The sequence below is a fragment of the Callorhinus ursinus genome, unplaced genomic scaffold (genome assembly GCF_003265705.2).
Source record: "Callorhinus ursinus isolate GAN/ISIS: 27379988/994484 unplaced genomic scaffold, GSC_fseal_2.0 scaffold6, whole genome shotgun sequence".
NCBI lineage: Eukaryota > Metazoa > Chordata > Mammalia > Carnivora > Otariidae > Callorhinus > Callorhinus ursinus.
In genome coordinates this window covers 36,949,089-36,967,863 of record NW_027397068.1, presented here as the reverse complement: position 1 = coordinate 36,967,863, position 18,775 = coordinate 36,949,089, and the positions used below count along the sequence as shown (strand labels likewise).

The 18,775-nt window shown below is 42.0% G+C and overlaps 2 protein-coding genes across 3 annotated transcripts in view; both read left to right on the top strand.

Annotated features, from left to right (window-relative positions):
• Nucleotides 1–18,775, top strand: part of MCM9 (minichromosome maintenance 9 homologous recombination repair factor) — a 189,028-nt gene that overhangs the window by 163,155 nt on the left and 7,098 nt on the right. The gene's annotated exons all lie outside the window — the stretch shown is intronic.
• The window catches only part of CEP85L (centrosomal protein 85 like), a 218,189-nt gene continuing 213,507 nt past the window's right edge, over nt 14,094–18,775 (top strand). Inside the window, exon 1 of the mRNA XM_073893851.1 lies at nt 14,094–14,110. The gene's annotated coding sequence lies outside the window, so the exon portion shown is untranslated. The remainder of the gene's footprint in view (nt 14,111–18,775) is intronic.

Below are 18,775 nucleotides of genomic sequence, written 5' to 3'. Positions count from 1 at the left end.
TCACCACATGTACGTATTAAGAGTCAAATAGGTTGTATGGACTGAGTCCACGCGCTGTAGAAGTTTAGAGGAGGGAACGAGCAATAAAATCTAGGATACTAATTAGTTCATTTACTCATTTATCTTTTATTCAGTGTACATGTGTAGAGTACTTCCTAGCACTAGGTACTCTTCTAAGCAATGCTTCTATAGCACTAAACAATACTGACAAAAATACCTGCCCTCCTGCAGACTATTTTCTAGTAGGAGAAGATTTGAGCAGGGTCTTGAAGGTTGAGTAGCACCGAGACAATTATATAAGGAAGAACATTCTCAGCATAGGAAATAGAGTTTGTTTCTCATGAAAGCAGAAAAATATCAAGAAGGTAATGATGAAAAAAAATCAATTCACGTATATATAATTTGTTCAGCTTCTATGTAATTAAGGGCCATTTATAAAAACCATGGTAGCATGGTTTAAAAAATTGTTTCGATAACATGGAATTAATATGGGTGTTTAAATCAATAATTAAAATTAATTAAATAGAATCTCATTTTTAACCACTCCATATTCTTATTAGATTATATGTGAAATACAGTGATTTAGAGATGTTTCACTGGTAATTTGCTTTATAACATGTCTTTATTTCTTGAAATATTTTGGTAGCAGAATAATTTGAGAAATGATTATTGTGAGTTATGATCACTCCCATATTTCTATCCCTTAAAAACTCTCAGAAGCCTTAAAACTTTTTAATGTTTTGCATATCTATAAAATATGCCATCACCTCTGAAAATAAATTTACTAGTATTCTGAAGGAGGGCAAAGTAAAAACAAACTTATAGCTACTTTCACATAAATAATTCAGGAAAACAAAATCAAATACTCATTGAGATCTTTAGTTCATTTTTTACCTACTCACTATTGATGAGGCCATCACTAAACTCTAGACTTGGATAGATGAAGTACTTGGATGTTCGAATTACCCATCAGACTACAAATTAGTGAAGACAAAGGGGTGATATCATTTATCTTGAACAATCTGTGAGGAGGGGACTGACAAGATCATCACAAAAGCAAGGGTGTGTTCACACCTAACTTCAAGGGGGTGGGAATGTGTGATTCTACCATATGCTAGGAGAACTGTACATATCTGGTGGGAAACATGCTCACCACTAAATGTACAAACTAAGAGTCAAATAAGTTATACGGACTAAGTAAATCTTTTCAGATGATGAAAGTTTAGATGATTTGTGAAAAAAATAAAAACAAAACAATATCACCTCACACCCTCAGGATGGCTACTCTAAAAAAAAAAAAATCAAGTAGAAAATAGATGGCTTTGAAGAGGATGTGGAGAAACTAGAACTTGTGTGCATTGATCGTGGGAATGTAAGATGGTGCCACCAGGATGGAAAACGCTGTGATGGTTTCTCAAAAAATTAAAAATAAAATTGCCATGTGATCTCATAATTCCATTTTGGGGTATAGCCCAAATATGGAACAGGGATTCAAAGGTTATTCATATACCATGTTCATAGCAGCATTATTCACGATAGCCGAGTGGTGGAAGAAACCCAGGTGTCCACCTATGGATGAATGGATAAACAAATCTGGTATATGTATGCAATGAACTACTTTTTAGTTTCATAAAAGAAGCAAATTCTGAAATATGCTAAAACATGGATGAAACTTGAAGACTTTATACTAGACGAAATAAGCCGGTCACAAAAAGACAAATACTGTATGATTCCACCTACGTGAAGTACCTAGAGTAGCAAAATTCATAGAGACAGAAAGGAGAAGGGAAGGTACCAGGGCTTGGAGGGAGGGAGGCAAGAGGAGGTTAGTATTTAATGGGTACAGAGTTTTGGTTTTGCAAGATGAAGTGGAGCTGGAGGATGGCCACAGTTGCACAATGTTAATGTACCCAATGCCATTGAACTGTACACCTAAAAATGGTTAAAATGGCAAATCTTATATTAAGTGTATTTTACTGCAAGTACAAATAATTTTAAAATACAAACAAAGAACAACAAAAAGAAATTTTGAAACTTCCAGACCTGGTAAAATCAGTTGCCCACTAATTTTTTCCTCAGTTTGAGGCATCTCGTTTTATATTCTATATTAGAGAGTAATTCTCTAATGTGGCGCTTCCACGTTCCCCACCGTCCAAACCTTGGTGGCTCTGCCCTCTGCTACATTCCGAGAGTTCCTATCCTAATTAACATTTCAGTCAAATCAGATTTTCTGGCTCCGAAAGTGTGATCTATCAATTGCTGGCATATCTTGGGATATGGCCAGGCATAACCCAGTTAACCACGGTTAGCTACAGTGGGAAAGGCAGCCTGGGAGGGGCCGGGAGCACAAGCACCAGGGAATGGGTGCCAAGAAAAAATGTGGTCAGCAGAGTAGGCAGCAAGGCAGGGCTCCTCCATCAGTCCAGAATGAGTATTGGAGTGGTCCATTATAACAAAGCTGCAGGGTATTCCCACATGGAATTCTGGCACATGGTGACGCTCTGGGGTCCAACAAGAACTTAGACAGGCAGAAGATATTGGGGGAGGTTATGAGCAGTTCATGGTTTAGATTGTTCCTCGAAGGGAGGTTGACAAGAGCGTGGCAGAGCTTCCAGCCTCAAGGGAAAAGAAGTTGGCAGGTCGGAAGGGCAAACTTCTCAGCACCCAGAATCCTCGTTATCAGATCTTGCCACAGAAATGGTCCAGAAAGGGTGACTGAGCCCAGCTTCTAGAATGTGGGGCTAAAGTTTACACCCCTCTTGCATAAAGTCAGGACTGACCACAAGCTGAGCAGGACATGGTTATGGCCACAAGGCGTGCGGGCTAGCCAATTAGTCAGGAATGACTCATGATAAAATCGAATCATCCGTTCTAGAGACATTGAGCTTTGGCAGTTGTTAGTATTCTTGGCAGCTTCTCAAATATAAGGAGCCTATTGGTAAAGAATCTAGCGTCCTGAAGATCACAAAGCATGTCAGAATTTAAAAACAAAATATACTTTGAGGTAGAAGCACCCTAAGCTCTGTGTCCCCGCTGAAAGGAAAAGTCTTGGCAAAACATCCATTCCCAGTATTTCTCTGGTGTACTCGACAAATGCTGTATCATCACGACTGGCCTCATAGAGAGAAAGATCCTGAACAGAGAGACACTCTTGGCCCTCGTGAGCAGACTCACAGTCAGAAACAGAATTTTGTATATTTAATATATATATAGTACATATCATATATTATTATAGATTGTAAACACACACACATACATATATAAGCCATTTCAAGTCCGATGGGAGTGTGCACAAAACCCTGGGCTTCACAGCAAAGAGAAAGCAGCTATAAACCAGCAAAAAAATCCACAGGCCATCCTTCAAGAGCTTTGGTCAAGTGCTGAGGGTTGCGCTCTTCAGAGTCTCTGACCTGGGCAGCACTGCCATTTTATCAAGGAGGATACTAAGGCGGGGGAGCTGAAGTTATTTTCTCAAGACCTCTTGCCCAGGGGATGGCAGTCCTGAGGTAGAACCTAACCGTGAAGGAGATAAGGAGAATTAGAGATCCGTATAAGTCTCACTATGTGGTGAGGGATGCTGACTAGACTTATTGGGGCAACCCATTTCACAGCATACACAAACATTGGATCATTATGTTGTATCCCTGAAACTAATATAATATTATGTTAATTATATCTCAGTTTAAAAAAGGAGACAACCACATATGCCGGTATATATTCATAGTCTTTCTAAAGGGAGATTATAATGCAAAAAACTAATGAAGGCATTTACTTCTAAACCTTATTTTAAAAGGAGGGTTGGGCAGTGGGGGCTGGGGGTGGTGATAAGATCTAGTCCAACAGGAGCTCACAGCAGCACTCATCACCACTTAGGAAAATCTCCGCTCTAAGAAATCTCTGCTCCAGAATTGTAGCTGGGTGGTTTCCTCGCTTAGACAGCTCAGACATTAAGATGTAGTGACTGCCTTGATTCTTTAAAAGAAAAAAAAACAAACCCCAGACAAAATGACAGTTTGCAGGGTAACTGAGTTTCATGGTCTCTGCTGAGATGGAGGAGGAAGAACCCGCCCTCCAAGGAAGCCCACTTTCCTCGGCATCACAATTACCCTCCCTCCAGCGCTCAGCCCGCTCAGCCACTACCAGGTATCAGTGGCTCACGGGTTGGCAGGAGACCTCTGCTCATTCTTCCTTTCCCAGACTGAGAACAATGCCAAGTGCCAGGGCCAGCCTTGAAAGAAGAAAGCAAGTATTTAAAATAAACTCTGAGCTCAGAAATGCTCTAATTCATAGTGTGTTATAATCGACCAAGAATACATCTGTATTAGTTTTCAATTGCTGCTGAAACAAATCTCCTCAAATTTAGTGGCTTAAAACAACACAGGTGTATTATCTTATAGTCCTGGAGGTCAGCAGTCTGCAATGGGTCTCCCTGGGCTACAGTCAAGGTGCTGGCAGGATTGTTTTTCTTTCTGGAGCAAGGAGGGGAGATTCTGTTTTCTTGTCATTTACAGTTTCTAGAGACTTTCCGCATTCATTGTGGCTCCCTTCCATCTTCTAAGCTAACAATGGCTAATGGAGTCTTTCTTGCATGCTATCTATCTTATTAGCATATTAATCAAAACTGTTTCAGATTCCCAGTCTAATAATTACAATATCCCTGCCATGTCTGGCTTTGATGCTTGACCTGTCTCTTCGAACTGTGTTTTCGGTCTTTTGGTATGCCTTGTCATTTTGTAGCTGCTCGGGGACGTGCTGGGTGCTGTAAATCGGCCTTCAGGAAGGAATGTGGTGGGGAGGTGTGGGGGACGGGCAGCCTTATGCACTCCTGTGATCAGTTCCCAGTCTTCTAGTGAGCCTGTGCCTCTGTGCTGTGAGCTCACAAGTGTGTCTCAGTTTTTGCCTTCCCCCGTCTTAGGTGGGAAGGGATGGCTAGAGTGGGCTGGAATTGGGCATTTCCTTTCCCAGGTCAGTTAGGCTCTGAGAGGACCCCAGCTGGTTAGGCTCTGGTTAAATAGTTTCCTCTGAGGTCAGCCCTCGTTAAGAACAAGTGCTCTGGCGTATTTCAAAATGGTTCTTTTTCCTCTCCCCTGGCCAGAAGCCTGCCAGGATGTTTCTCCCATATTTATTGTGGGAACCTGGTCGAGCTCCTTGAGGTAAGTGTCACTACTTAGCGCAGGCGCTCCTGCCTCAGCGCTGGTTCCCCTGGTGGTCTCCTCTTCTGAGTCCCTGCTCAGGGAAACTGAGAGGGAGAAGCAGGCTCCCCGCTGAGCAGGGAGCCTGATGCGGACGGGATCCCAGGAGCCTGGAATCATGACCTGAGTCAAACACAGGTGCTTAACTGACTGCGGCCCCCTCCCCCCCCTTTGTACATATAAGGACCTTTGTGATTGCACTGGTCCTAACCAAACAGTCCAGGAAATTCTCCCCATTACAAAATCTGTTGATTAGCAACCTTAACTCCATCTGCAAGCTTAATTTCCCCTTGCCACATAACATAACAAACATATTTGCTGGTTGCAGGGACTAGACATGGACATCTTGGCGGGGGTGGGGGGAGGATTATTCTGCTTACTGCAAGACCCTTTGTCAGAGCTTTTTTGGGGGGAGGTGAGAGATAGGCAGAAAACACGGGGACATCATGAGGAGAGGAACCAGGGAACCTCAAAGCATCAGGGCAATTATCCCCCTTTCCTGAACCCCAAGATGTCTCCACAATATCCTTTATTGTTTTTTAAAGATTTTATTTATTTATTCATGAGAGATGGGGGGGAGAAGCAGGCTCCCTGCCAAAGTGGGACTCAATCCCAGGACCCCGAGATCATGACCTGAGCCTAAGGCAGACGCTTAACCAACTGAGCCATCCAGGCGCCCTCCACAATATTCTTTAAAGACCTGTTGTTCCTTCTGTCTTTGTCTCTCAGTTCACCCCAGGAGAGTTTAAATTTCATCTGTTTGAGGAGGGGTTTCCCATGATACACAGACACAGTATGCACTGAAGGAAAATAAAAGGCCTCTTTCCCAGGGCCAGTGGACTGAGCTTCCAAACAGTAGTTTTCGACGTGCAAGTTTCAGTCCTCTGTTGATGACAGTCATGACTCCTGAGATCAGTTTAGAGGGAATGGGCGAGAGAGAGGGAGAGGGAAGGAAAGACAGACAAAGAGGGAGGGAGGGTGAGAGGAAGAAGGGACGGACAGAAGGAGGGAAGGAAGGAAGAGAAAGATGAAGCTATGAGGGTGCCTCGCGGGTTCTAGGATAAAGATGGTGTCGGTTCTATCTGCAGGTGTGCATCGGCTTACGGTGTAAGATGTATGTTCCCAGCGAAACGGTCTGAACTCTAGGGGCTCACGGGGCAGCCGCAGATATGCGTGGGGAGAGGCTCCCCCCGCGGAGGAGTCGCCCCTCATCCCTGCTGGGAAAGGCGAATCTGCTTACCTGTGCAGAAATGTTCCAAAGGACTTTAGGGGACCTAGGAAGCAAAAAGGACAGCAAAGTGGAGAAAAGAGATCAGAACAGAAGAGGCAGAGATGGGAGTTCAAAGGAAAAAGATAAAGTGAAATGAAATAAAGAACGTTAGTCCAGTTAGATAAGCACAACAAAAAGTAGACTCAAAAGAAAGCGGCCAGGAAGATAGGCCCACACTCAAATGCCTTCCTGGGTGAAAGAACAAAAAAGAGAAACGTCGCAAACCCGAGCCCAACCCACCCTGTGCTCAGTATTGCCTCCGCCCGTGGCGGCTGAGCCGGCCCTCGGTCCCCGCGACTTCGGAGACACGCGTGGCCGGAGCGCACGTGCCACGGACGCACCACGGCGGGCGGGTGGGCCTTGTTGGCCTTTAGCCTTTGTCACCTCCCGCTGTCCTTGTGCGGTGAAGTCGGAGCAGGAGGAAGTGAACATGACAGAAGACCTGGTCTGAGCCACGGGCGGTCGGCACGCAGCCCCCACAGGCAGTTCCTGTTTAATGCTTGCTGGAGACCCAGCGTCGACCCGGACGATCGACTCATCACCAGCTCAGGTGCAACTGCTATTAAGCACTAGTAAATGCAGACCCGGTCCCAATAATCCTGTGACATAGAGGAGAAAACTGGCTCTCAGAGGGGTGCAAGAAATTATAATGCATCAGTAAGTGGCAGGCTGTGACTCTAGCCACCCTTTGACCCCCTTGCAGGGCCCTTTCTGCCACAAGGACTTCTGCCCTCCAAGAACAAACTTTTCAAGGACCCATGCCTACCACACATGGCAATTGTATCAGCCGTTGATGCCTGAGATCTCCATGTCTCCATCCCCTACCATGTCCCTACTCTGAGGCTTGGACAAGTGGGTCCTTGGGAGTGGAGTGGGTAGGTTACATTTGGTGGAGAGTGGGGAGACCAAGAACATGCCTTTCTTCCCCCCATCAGGGTTCCAGGATAGGCATGGTGAATAGATGAAGGCAGCCCTCTCTTCCCAAGATTAAAGTGAAGCTAAGGTCTCCTTTCTTCTCCTAAAAAGGAAATGCTTAAAAAGAAAGAAAAATACTATTGCCACTTTGCTCTTATATAAAAATTTACCAACACCTGGTTAAGCATTATATTCACATCCATTTTATGTCTCCCTGTTGTAACTACGATGTCAGTGTACCAGTCACTATTGTTCTTCCTAGTGTTTTTTTCCAGTTGCTTTTTTTCCTCATTATGTCCTCAAGCACCCACCTGACGGGGAACTCAGCACAACCTGGAAGATTCTAATGGAGAGGAGCAATGAATCTGACATGACATTTCTGGAAGAGACAGCCACTCCAGTGGATGTCTGGGAACAGGATGGGGACTCTGCAGTCCTGCTCACCTGCCTTTCAATGTCCTTGAGAAGAGAACGTCTAGAGAAGTGGAGATGGGGAGGAGGGGCATGTGGACCTCCAGAGGGTGGCTGACATGAGGACTCATGATCTCAGTCACCTGTTGTCTCCTCCCAAGTGGCAGGCTGGACACTGGGTAAGACAGAGTGGCATCATGTCGCATCCTTAGGAGGAAACATTAGATTACACAGAATGAATCAGAAGTCTATCCTTCAGGACTTAGTTTAATAAACAGGCACTATGAATCTCCCAAAAAGGAATATGGCATGAAGTCAGGGGTGGGATCCAGATTTGTGAGTCCTAGAGCTCTCTTTGGTGTACCTTTCAAGAAAAGTAACACTAAGTGTGGGCAAAAGATTATTAATCTTGTTATATAGAAGAGGAAGCAGGTTTCAGAGCAGTCCAGAGAATTATGGTCCACAGAGCACAAAATCATGAATATAAACGAGATGTAGAGCTTTGGATGTTACCCATACAGATAAAGCTTATGCCTTCTTAGGTCGTGGTTAATCCAACTCTATACTTCACCTTTTCTGAATATTTTTTACTGCTCTTTTGGGGGGAAGGTGAGGAGGGGACAGTGTCTAGGGACCATGTTTCAAAAAACACTCTTCGGGAACTTTGACCTCGTCTACATGTAAATTCGGGGTCTTTGACAGGTAGCCTGGCTCGGCCCAGAAGTGTCTGGGCACATGCTCTCATCCACTTGAGTCCCTTTTCGGCACTGCTTTTCTGATGCACTGAGCATAGCAGTGGCCCTCGGACTGGTGCCTCTGTGACACGAAATGATGAAGAAAGAAAAGTCCCTTGCACCTTGATGATGGCTTCCGGGGGTTTGTTGTTTTTCTTGCTGTTTGATGAATCCTAGGCACTGTGCAAAAGTTTGAGAGCTCCCAGAAGGTGGACAGGTGGTGACGCCTTCCAAAGGGAGGGAGCCAACGCGCTGTGGGGCTGCTTGGCCCAAGTGGAAGTAAACTCTGCAGAAACCACTTGGAGAACAGTTCCTTTCAGTTTGCTGGCTTTTAAAATGTTGCTCATTTCTGATTCATGGCACACAAGTCAGTGTGTGACAATTGTCAAGGATGAACTAGGGCTGTGCCTCTAAGCAAACAGTGCTAACGTGTTTCTGATTACCTTAGCAATGCTACCCTTTCCTGCATGTGAGCTTATCAAGGCTGATTATCAGGAATGAATGCCGGTACTGAAAACTCCTGTTAACACGTGTGTATATATTTCTAGCTGTATTTGCTTAATACCAAGGCAAGTATCAATAAAATCTGAATTAAGTGTAAGATGACGGGCCTAAAACTATGCAAAGGATTTAGATTAGCCCTGAAGACTTACTAAGAGGGACAGTTGCTGCACACTGAAATAGGTTAAGGGAAGTTATAGAATCTGTTTCCCTGGAGGTTCTTAAAATAAGACGATGTCTATTCTATAGAAGAATGTTCCAGGAGCCTGACAGAAGGAAGATAGCCTAATTTAGCTGTCAAGGTCTTCTAACAAAAATCATAGGTACTCTGCTCAAGGTATCCATTGAAGAGCCTTATTACCCAGGTGGCATTTCGATGCCTTACTGCTTTGCTGATGCTATTCTGTTAGGAGAGGTAGAAATTCCATTTCAGGTCTAACTAGCCAGGTATGAACTTATTACCATTTCCACAGTGCCTTCTTACCACTGGGTGATTATACTCTACACAGTAAGGTAATTATTATTGTTGTTGTTACTACTGTAATAATTATTGTTATTACCTACCATTTTTGAGCACTCACTATATGTGAAGGCACTATGCTAGCTCTTTACACACATTACCTCATTTTCCTCTCATAACATCTTAAGATGAGTATTATTATATCCATTTTAGAGATATGTAAACTGAGTCTTGGAGAAGCTCAGTAGCCTGCTGGTTCTACGTCAGGATTCAGACCCAGGTCTGTTTGATTCTAAAGCCCATGCTTTTATGTGCCACAGGTGTGGCTAATGTTTTTAAGAGCACATCAGACCACATATAATGTTGGCTCTTGTATATAATCTCATTGGGAAGCTATGCTTTTCTGCTGGTGCTCAAAAGATGCTGGGCTCTCTTTTGGCCCTGACTTCATTTCCACAAACACCTCAGAAGTTCACAAAAAATGACATTTTTTCCATCAGTCCCTGAAGCTTTAGGATGAGAAAGGTCTTCATGACTATCGACTATTTAACATGTAAGGGATCTCATTAGGAAAATAAAAGTTCTGTTTAAAATGTTTGAAAATGTAATAGATTCTTTTGAAAATTCTCAAAATTCTTTGAAAATCCATTGAGGGTTTCTCTTAAGAGGGGAAGAAACCACTTGAGGATTATTCAAAACCAAACTTGGCAAGTTGGGGGAATAATCAATCCAGTTATTAAAAAAAAAAAAACAAGGTGTGAATGATAAAATAATGATGTCAGGTTTTTTATGGGACTTTGTGACAAATACAAGTGTGTACACCTTGTATTTCCATCACAACCAACTGTATTTCCCCACACTGATGTTCATCACAGAGTCTACACAGTGACCTAGAAACATCTCACCCAGGGGCACCTGGGTGGCTCAGTCAGTTGAGTGTCTGACTCTGGGTTTCAGCTCAGGTTGTGATCTCACGGGTTGTGGGATCAAGTCCCAGGTCGAGCCCTGCGTGGGACTCTACGCTCAGTGGGGGTCTGTTTGAAAGATTCTCTCCCTCTGCTTCTCCCCCCACTCCATGCACTCTCTCTCTCTCTCAAATAAATGAATAAATCTTAAAAAAAGAGAGAAATATCTCACCTATTCAATGACCCGTGTCCAAGAAAGGACCAAAATGATGACCTATAGGAAATGCATTAATTTAGCAGCTGGTGAACTTCAGAGCAAGACAGATGGTGGAGGTGATGATATTGCATGAAATGTTTCCTCCCTCAGCAAGATTGTCAAAAATGTGCTTCTCTGCTATTTTCTCTATCAAAGAAGGGGTGGGAGGAAAGATTCTTTTATTAGTGTCTATAACAGATATATTTTCCTTAAATAAGATGTAGGTCAGTGATAAGCATGAACTTCATGTATATTTTTATGCATATTATAAATGGGGAAAAGTTAGCCTCATGATGAAAAAAGCATAATATTCTTGATAAGAATTTTGAATTTATTATATTTAAAGTTTTTATTCTGGTTCTAATAGACTTTGGCTTTCATATGTTGGCTACAGCTAAATGTAGACAAAACCAGGCTTATTTTCTGTCCCTGTTCTCCTTATAAACCTTTATCAGACCTGAAATTCCCTTTTTCTGTGAATGGCTCCATTTTCCTGCCAGCCTCCTATGTTCCCAATCTTGTCAAACCTTTCCCTTCCACCATTTCGTCCAGAAAATCACCCATTTCCCGACTCCTTGTTCTACAGGCCTTCTCAAAGCCATAAAGCCATAGACTGTCTCCATTCTCTGGGTGTGAACCAGACTGAATCCAAACTTCTTATCTAGACCATGGGAAGAACTTTTTCTTCCCCACCATTAGCACCATTAGTTCCTTCTTTATGTATGCAGCAAGCATACTTTTGATCACTTGCCTGACAAAATTAAGTCAGGGTTATTCAGCAAACATTTTCTCAACTTGTTACTCACCTCATAGTCTTGTATGCCTTTACTGTGGCCATCATATTGTGGGACAGTATGCCCATTGCTGTTGCTTCTCTCAGAGGCCCTCCACCTCTGAGGTATCTGCAAATTCTTTGGCCTGGCACTTTCCCCCAACTGATGCCACTTGTGTTCCAACACTGTTCAAGATCGTCCTTTGTCATGATGTTTTCCCAGAGTGCATGTCGTTTCCATGTTTTCATTCACACAACTCTCTTTACCATCTTTTTAGCCTTTAGGCACTGAATTGTACAATACAACTAAAGGTAGAAATTAAAAACTTACATGCAGTTGTGTTTGTATTTCTACCCTTTCCAGTATCTATTGTGCAAGGGTCAATTTCCATTTTGGATGCCACACTCAGGCCTGGGGCAGTACCCACGCCCCAACATGACAGGTTCCCATCAGTCTCATCTCAGTCCAAGATCATCTTTAAAAAAGTCCACATTCTCCTTAAAAATGCTAACGTTGGAAAGTCCTTCCCTGAAAAAAAGAAACAAACAAACAAAAAACACCAAAAGCCCCCAAAATCCTTCCCTGAGCTATGTAACCAAACTCCTCTTGCTGGATTTTATCTGTCCACTGAATATCTTGATCTCTTTTGTAAAGAGTTCTTTCTATAAAGAAATCATTGATCCTAGAAGCTGAGTTTTAAAACAATTCTTTCTTTTTTCCTTAAATGTTGGATGACAAAAGAGAATTTGAGGTTTTGATTTTAATTTTTTGAAATTGAGATTTTTAAAAAGCATTTCCCTCTGTAAAAGTTGTTAAAACAATCATCCTGGAGTTAAAATGCCTATTAAACTACTGGACTAGGATATGTTTCTTTTTTTAGAAAAGAAGTATTTGTTTGTACTTTGTTGAGTATGTTCATATATATCAATTTGTTAAGTATGTTCATATATATCAGCTTATTTTACCCTCACAATAATTCTTTGAGATAGATTTTATTATTCTCATGCTATGGACAATGAACCCAAAGCTCAGTGCAGTTGAGTTATAGGTTCCAGATCACCCCACGCTACAAGGAAAGTAGGATTGATGCTTTGCCGTCTTGCTATCTAAACCTGACACCCTTTCCTTCCTATTTCCTAGCTCTTCTGTGCCCTGGGCCTCTGGTTAGCACTGAGCCTCTTGGTGAGAAAGACACAGAGGACCATGCAGCATGGTTGACAAATGGTGATGAGGTGCACCGGCCCCTGGGGAATGTGTCATATGGATCAGATATTACATTCCCATATACATTTGGAACTATTTCTGGGCATTAATTTAGTTTTGTTGTTTTGTCTGTGTATTTACAGTTACTCCACACTCTTCGTTATGGAAGCTCTTTATTTCAGTATTGGACAGGGCTGGTCCCTCCCTCGTTCCATTCCACTCCCAGCCCCAGATTTTCTTCTTGCTTTAGAACCAGCTTATCTAGTTATCTAGTTTATCTAGTTCAAAATATCATTCTGAAGCTTTTGGGTCTTCTGTCAGAATTGTAGATTGGATCAGAGAGTGTTGACATCTTGATAATATTTTTTTTCTTCCTAATGTAGAACACAGTAGGTTTTTTCCGTCTGTGCTAATGTTCTTTTGTGTCTGTTTTGTGTTTCCCAGCACTGGTGTCTTCTTGTTTTTACTAGATCATAAAGGTAAATCTTTTTTTAAACACTTTAAAAATAATCTCCCTCTCAGGTCATTCTCTGTATTTGAATGCTGCTGTCTTTTCCTCTCTCCCTCTGTCCTTTCTTCTGTTTCTCTCTCTCTCTCTCAGGCTCTCTCTTCCTCTCTCTCTTTTATACAGCACACTTGGGAACACATAACAACTTCTTCATTTGGAGTCATCAAGGGCATTTAAATTGAACAAAAAGGTCCAGGACCTTCTGTGATGCATTATTCTTTCTCCCTAGAAGAGCATGACAATAGGCTTCATGATGGAGGAACTTTTATCTGTTATCATTGCAGTTTTCCAAGTGCTAGAACAGTACTCGACATATAGTAACACTCAGTAATTATTTGTTGAGTGAATGAATGAAAAATTCAATACAGGCCTCCCTAAATCCCTTTGGAACAACAAGGTGCTTGGTTTATGTTTGTTGGCAGGTCAAGCTACCTCTGGGCATTTTGTTGTAGAAAGTCTATGTGGAAGAGAAGCAGTGTATAGACTATAATTGTCTTCCTATGTAGGTTATACTGACCAATTTCTCCATTAAAGTATTAATAATAAATGCCCAAGCTCCACTGAAAATAAATAGCCATATTCCTTTTGCTTCTTATTAGCCACAGCCTTGAAATTCACACTTGCACAGTGATGGCTCCAAAATGCATCCTAACAGATGGGTACTTCTTGAGCTGTCACAAGGCCAATGGAGAAAATCCAGTCAATGTGTGGCTTAAGTCTGCAAAGAACAATCATCATTCTTATGAACCGTGTTATAAAGCAAGGCACTGGGCGCTTCATCGTTCTAGTGTTTCCTGGCAATGTGGGAGGCAACGTGTATGCGGGAAACACGGTCACACTGTGGTTTTAGAGGGGAGTTCAGGTTGCCTTTTATGAATATGCATGAGGGGCGGGGTCTTGAGTTTTCTTGAGTTTAACTTAACCCTCACAAGCCCATTTCCTGCCTATCATTTGAAGACGTTCCTTGAGGAGATTTGAAAAAGTGAGTTCTTTCTCCACTTGTGGAGCATTTTACTCTTTTTTTCTCTTAAAGAGGACAAGCTGCACCCTGATTTATTTTTATTCACTGTGAGTCACTTACTGGTCATATTTTATAAATAATATTTTCTACATCTTACTCAGAAGCAGATGGGAAAGTTCAAGGAAGCACCCTCTGGAAAGAGGAAAAGTACTCAGTCTGGATCTGTCGTTGGCGCCATTGCTACAGTCCCCGGCAAGGAGCGCTGCGGTGAGGAGAGTCCTCGCAAAGCAGCATTTAGAGTGCGCTCTCTTTGTTTTAGAAGTGACTGGTATTGTGCTCTTAGTGTGACCTCTATGTACCCCCGAGAAATGCAAAACCCACGTTGGAACCGCTTGTCTGATATTCATGAAACAGGTCCCTGGGTCGAAAGGGTCCTTGGCCAGCTGGGAGCTCAGGAGCACGTACTTGACAATCCTTAGAGCCCGTGGTCTTTGTGAGAGGAAGTGGGGGAGGGGAGAGGAGGTCTAGGTCCTCTGAGCCAAGAGGCAGCTCCAGGAACCCACGTGGTGAACAGCATGTGCTGGGAAATGCCCGCCTGCGTCGCTCCTCCACTTGGCATATAGACTCAACTCCTGCCAGACAAAATTCACAAAGCAGTCAGGGAGTAGTAAGGTTGTTTTCTCTGGACAAACGGTAATGGGTGAGGAAACGGGCAAATGTAGGTTGCTATGCAGTTGTTTTGCTGTTGATACGGGAGCAATGCCAGGCAGCACTTAGATACTGGGAACATTTTCATTATTCCGTGGAGTCCCAGCCTTTCCATAAGAGAACCCCCTCTAATGTCTTTTCCTTTAATGACAATAGTTGGGGAGAAAATGTACCTTGTTTCTAGATGAGCTGCTTTTGTTGCTCCACAGGCTAGTAGTCCCTTCCTGAAATCCATTATCTTCGCAATCTCAGTTGTCAGAGATTACCAGTTTCTAATGAACTGTCTGTTTTGTTTGTTTGTTTTTAATGTTAGACATTCTTTTTTTTTTAGTACAAACTTTTGTGCTTGCAAAATTGCTCAGCACTATTTTGGCATTTAAATTGCATGATGTAAGAGCTGATGATTTTGCCTCGTCGTTATGTGGTGAAATAAGGGGGTCAAAGTGAGGTTAACAGGATTAGAAGCCCACTTGGACTAGAGCCTTTCCTTTTTTTGAAAAAAAACAGAGGTGGGGGAAAAGAATGGAAGGATGGAAGGGAGGGAGGGAGGAAAACCTATTCAAGAGAAAGTCTTATCTGAGCTAAACCTTTTTACATGCTCTTCCCACAAATACCTTTCAGGAGTGTACTCTGTACCAGGCATATGAAGAAAACAGCAATTTTGGCTACCATTTAATAATAGACTCTGAATTCTCTTCCCAAAAGCCCGAATCCTTTTTTCAATATGCACCTCGTATTCTGTCTCCACTGCCATTGAAAAAATAGATTACCTATGACTTTTATTAACACAGTCTTGTTCTATGGCAAGTTTATGGGTTGTGTTTTCCCAGTGTCCAGTGGTCTCTCTTTGGTTCAGTGGTCCTGGACCACGCAGGGCCTCAGAACCATGCTGCATCTTAAAAAGTCATGCAAAGTTGACTTTTCAGTGAATTTTTTGCAACCCTCCAATCCCAGGTCTGGACAGCTTTCTTAGCACTTCTTCCAGGAGCTCCAATTGCTTGTACACTTATCTGTCTCCATGCCCCCCGCCCCCCCCCCCCCACCACACACACACCAGAGGCTGTGAGTACCTTCAGGAAAGGGCCTGTGTCTTGTAGAAAGAAATGAATGTTGTCCCAAACATCTTCATTTATGTATTTTGACCTTTTGGACTTTTATTTTTATGGCATTAGATTCCAAAAGTGAATTTGTTGGTTAAAGTCCCGATAAATTTTTAATTTTAATAGATGTTGCTAGATTGCTTTCCTTTCAAAAGAAGCTGAAGCAGCTTTCTCCCGTATTTCCACCAGTAATAGGTTTTCTTGGTCTTTTACATGTTTGCCAGTTAAATAGTAAAATTTTTATTTTTCTGGCTATTAATCAGTTTGAGTATTTTTTTTAAGATTTTATTTATTTATTTGAGAGAGAGAATGAGAGAGAGAGAGAGCATGAGACAGGGTTGGGTCAGAGGGAGAAGCAGACTCCCTGCTGAGCAGGGAGCCTGATGCGGGACTCGATCCCGGGACTCCAGGATCATGACCTGAGCCGAAGGCAGTCGCTTAACCGACTGAGCCACCCAGGCACCCTCAGTTTGAGTATCTTTATATGTGTTTGTTGGTAATTTAGATTTGCTGCTCTGTGAATTAACTTTTTATATACTTTGTCCATTTTACTACATAAAAGTTTGCATTTACAGCAGTATATATATATATATGTAAACAAGTATAAATTCCAAGTGCAAGTATGTGTCATACAGAAATATTTAGATATATAAACAAAAATGTATGCATAAGCATCCTATCACATCCCATCTACATGATATATGCATAAGCATCACATCTATAAACATTAGATCATTGTTTGTAGTAACAAAAACTAAAGTTTAATGAAAAGAAAGTAGATTGATGAATTATGGTATTTTATTATGGAAGCGGATGAAGAGTTAAAAAGACTGAGGTAAATCTACATGTACTGCATAAAAGATTTCAGCATATTGTTAAATGAAAAAAGCAAGTTGTAGAAGAGGAATTGCATAGTACTATCCTAAATTATGCATTTATAAATGCACATTGTGGCAGAAACTGTTTGTCCTTAATCTTAGATGAGAAGCTGTTATCTGATCACGCTGCAACAGGCAGATAGCAATGGTAAAAGCTAGGTCACATTCCAAAAGATGCACTGAGTTTTTCTAATGTGGGAAATATATGACTAGTTCAAGGTGGCAAAGAAAGAAAAACAGAAAGAAAACTCACTGAATCTGTTCCCTGAGGGTTCAATTAGTTCTGAAGTGACTAACAAGAGGCATAATTAATTATTAATCTTATCTTGCCGTATGTTGGGACTTTCTATATTATTTAAAACCTGTTTCACAAACTCTGATATTGATAGCTTATGACAGTTTACACTTCAGATGGGTAAATTCTGTGTTTGTAGTGACAACATTTAATAGAGTCCTTATCTGTCTTTAAAGATCCTCTCTGTCATGTTTCCTAACTTAGATATAATTTGTGATAAAAGTGTATCACAAAATTTAATTTTACTTGAGAGCATCCTCTCAATCTAATGAGTTAGCAAGTAAATTTTGTGTTTTGTTCCCTGGATCATCAATAGTCTCCATCATTTAGCTTTCTTATCAGTTTATCAAAAGTAGCTTAAGTTTAGGTCCAAGTGATTTGCTTCAATAGGCAATAAAGTTTTACTCCTATTTAAAGGAAAACACAGGGGCACCTGTGTGGCTCAGGGGGTTCAGAGTCAGACCCTTGGTTCTGGCCCAGGTCATGATCTCCACTCTCAGTAGGGAGTGTTATGATTCTCTCCCTCTGCCCCGCCCCCAACCTGGGGACGCGCACGCTCTCTCTCTTTCTCTCTCTCTCAAATAAATAGATAAATCTTTAAAAAAATGAAGGAAGACACATTTTTCTAATGTTTACCTTTTGCGCTCTCAAAAAGATGACTTAACTATGCAATTTCCACACATACACATGCAATTTCCACACGTAGGTGTGTACGCATATGTCTGCAAACCTCTTTTTGTATGTAAGCGCATACAAATGAGCACTGTATGGACACACATCTAATTCTTTTTTTTTAAAAGATTTTATTTATTTATTTGACACAGAGAGAGAGAGCACAAGCTGAGGGAGAAGCAGAGAGAGAGAGGGAGTAGCAAACTCCTCACTGAGCAGGGAGCCCAACGTGGGGCTCCATCCCAGGACCCTGGGATCATGACCTGAGCCGAAGGCAGACGCTTAACCTACTGAGCCACCCAGGCGCCCCCACACATCAAATTCTTAACAGGGCTTTAGTGCAGAGACAGGGAGTGGGAAAGGGGAAATGGGATGCTGGGAGAGTTCACTTTTATCCTGAGTACTTCTATATTGCTCGAAGTTTTTTTTAATGACAATTTTTTCATTTTTTTGTATTTGTGTAATGAAAAGAAAAAGTAACTCATAATTAGCAAAAATCTATTTTATATATCTCTCAGAACAATATCCAAGGAGATAACTTTTTGGAATATGAGGGTGCCCTTTAATTGTTGAGTAATATTCTGGAGAGTTGTATGGTAGTAGTTGTAGTTTTAGTATCTGTTTAGAAAAGAAATAATTAGCAAAAGACTACAAGTCCATTAGTACTTTTTAATCTGAAATATTGTCTTGTTCATAGGGTTTCTCTCTATGTATCTCATCCGCCTGGCAAATGCCCAACCTCAAGTGAGTTCATCTGCATGTTTCCCTATGTGCACCCACGCCCCACACTAGTGAGGTCTCCTGGAGAAATCACGTGACTCGACCATGGGCGCTATTCCAACTCTGTGTCACCAGGCTGTGGTCCCTCACAGCTGTCCTGCGGCACTCCTGTGTTTCCCTAGCCATCTTCCCTCCCACTCACCAGAATAAATATTTCATACATTCACCATTCTTCTCAGACATTAGCCTCCAAATAATTCATTTCTCTGGACTTGTTTTAATTTCAGCCTTCCAGGCTAGATCTTCAGCTCTC